The following is a 3,162-nucleotide window of genomic DNA, read 5'->3' as shown; positions in this document are numbered from 1 at the left end:
AAACATCATTTTAACTATTTTTAAGTCATTATTCATTAGGTGAGGCTCTAACTTATGTCATAGAATTTCCGGAGTGTTACAATATCCCCCCTCCCCCCTTAGGAACATTCGTCCCCGAATGTCACTTGGACTTCTTTCTAAGGAGATAATGACTCAAACTAGCAGCACAACAACCAGTCACATCAACAACATCTTATCATCATATCATATAGGAATTTTAATCCACAACTTCACTATGCTCAAAACTCTTTACTTCACATAGGTATAGGATGAACTACCTTCTCCATAATCAATGAGCATCAACAAGACATTTTGTTAACAAGACAACATCAAGCAAGCTCATTACAACTCTCATGAAGACAACATCACACAACATCTAAGGGTGCAATTTCAATCACGAGAAACAAAATTCATGAAAACTCAACATCAACTTAAACATGAATTTTCACAAAAATGTGCACATACAAGGAAATCATGTCATAATCATCAACACACGTGATTTTCAATTTATACCAAATTAAGAGAGACTACTAACCTCAACTATGGCTAGGAGTAGGAGGAAAAAGATGAGGGTAGCGAGACTTCATGTCGGCCTCGGCCTCCCATGTTGTACCCTCAACTAGGTGGTTTCTCCATAGGACTTTTACGGAGTCAACCTCTTTATTCCTCAACTTCTTAACTTGACGATCTAAGATTTTGACCGGAACCTCTTCATAAGAAAGGTTCTCATCCACCCCTAAACCTTCTAGAGGGAGAATGGACACCTGGTCACCTATACACTTCTTTAACATAGAAATATGGAACACCAGGTGAACCAGGGCCAATTCAATGGGCAATTTCAACTCATAAGCGACCTTTTCGACACGCTTCAAGATCTCATAAGGCCCAACATACCGGGGGCTAAGTTTCCTCTTCTCACCAAACCTCATCACCCCTTTCATGGGTTTGATCTTCAAGTAGACCCAATCACCTACTTCAAATTCAAGATCCCTCTTTCTATTATCGGCATAATACTTTTGCCGACTATGAGCCATTTTCAACCTATCCCTTATAAGTCGAACTTTCTCCGTGGCCTCATAGACTACCTCGGGACCATGAAGAGCAAATTCACCCACTTCAAACCACCCAACCGGAGATCGACACCTTCTACCATAAAGTGCTTCAAAGGGTACCATAGCAATACTTGAGTGGTAGCTATTGTTGTAGGAGAATTCTATCAAAGGTAGATGGTCATCCCAATTACCTTTGAAGTCAATGACACACGCTCTCAACATGTTCTCAAGGGTTTGGATGGTGCGCTCCGCTTGACCATCCGTTTGAAGGTGAAATGCGGTACTAAGTTTCACTTGAGTACCCAGCCCACTTTGGAAAGACCTCCAAAAATGGGAAGTAAATTGGGCACCTCTATCCGAAATAATCGACAACAGTGCCCCATGCAACTTCACAATCTCTTTAATGTACAATTTAGCATAATCTTCCGTCGAATAAGAGATCTTGACGGGAAGGAAATGGGCTGATTTAGTCAATCTATCCACAATGACCCAAATGGAGTCATGTTGCCTACGAGTTCGAGGCTAACCTACCACGAAGTCCTTATTGACCTCTTCCCACTTCCAAGTGGGGATATCAATATCTTGAATTAGACCTCATGGTCCTTGGTGTTCGGATTTGACTTGTTGGCAATTTAAGCACCTAGCCACAAATTTTGCTATGTCTCTTTTCATTCTGTTCCACCAATAAATCTCACGTAAGTCGCGATACATCTTGGTGGCTCCCGGATGGATGGAGTATCGGGACCCATGGGCCTCCTCTAAGATTGTCTCTCTTAGGCCATCCACATCCGGCACACATAACCTTTTTTGGTGCCTAAGCACCTCATCTTCTCCTTGAGAGAAAGTTTCTATTGCTTTGTTGAGAATCGACTCTTTTAGTTCCTTCAAAATAGGGTCAAGATGTTGCTTAGACTTCACGTCAACAACAATCGATGACTCGGAATTATGGCAGACCATGACACTTCCTTTTGAGGAATCTTCAAGTCGGACACCCAACCGGGCTAGCCTATGTACATCACGGGCTAACTCCCTTTTCTCTTCTTCCATATGTGAAACACTACCCATAGATACACGACTCAAAGCATCCGTAACCACATTTGCTTTTCCAGGGTGGTAAAGGACACTCATATCGTAATCTTTCAAGAGTTCCAACCACCTCCTTTGTCGGAGATTCAATTTTTTTTAGCTATAAACATATTGAAGACTCTTGTGGTCGGTAAATACATCCACATGTACCCCATAGAGATAGTGTCTCCAAATCTTTAAAGCAAAGACTACGGCCTCTAGCTCAAGGTCATGAGTTGGATAATTCTTCTCATGCACATTGAGTTGTCTCGAGGCATAACCTTACCATGCTGCATAAGGACACAACCCAAACCCACTCGAGAAGCGTCACAATATACTACAAACCCTTCGGTGCCCTCCGGTAAGGTCAAAACTGGAGCGGAGGTGAGCTTATCTTTCAACAATTGGAAGCTCCTTTCACAAGATTCCGACCATTCGAACTTGGACTTCTTTTGAGTTAAGGCCGTTAATGGAGTTGCAATAGATGAAAATCCCTCAACAAACCTCCGGTAGTAACCCGCCAAACCCAAAAAGCTTCGGATGTCGGAAGGACTCAAAGGTCTAAGCCAACTTTTGATCGCATCGGTTTTCTTTGGATCAACTTCTAAACCCTCACTAGAAATAATGTGACCAAGGAAAGCAACCGATCTTAGTCAAAATTCACACTTGCTAAACTTAGCATAGAGTTGGTGATCTTTAAGGACTTGCAATACTATCCTCAAATGATTCATGTGATCATCCTCACCTTTAGAAAATATCAAGATGTCATCAATAAAGACAATAACAAATGAGTCTAGATAGTTTTTAAACACACGATTAATAAGGTTCATGAAAGTCGTCGGGGCATTTGTAAGACCAAAGGACATCACTAAGAACTCAAAATGACCATATCTTGTTCGGAAGGCTGTTTTCGGAACATCAACACCTCTCACCCTAAGTTGGTGATAACCCGACCTCAAATCAATTTTTGAAAAGTAACTCGCTCCTTGAAGTTAATCAAATAAGTCATCAATCCTAGGGAGTGAATACTTGTTCTTAATGGTCA

Source organism: Solanum tuberosum, unplaced genomic scaffold, assembly GCF_000226075.1.
Source record: "Solanum tuberosum cultivar DM 1-3 516 R44 unplaced genomic scaffold, SolTub_3.0 scf00086, whole genome shotgun sequence".
NCBI lineage: Eukaryota > Viridiplantae > Streptophyta > Magnoliopsida > Solanales > Solanaceae > Solanum > Solanum tuberosum.
Note: the sequence above shows the minus strand (reverse complement) of the source record.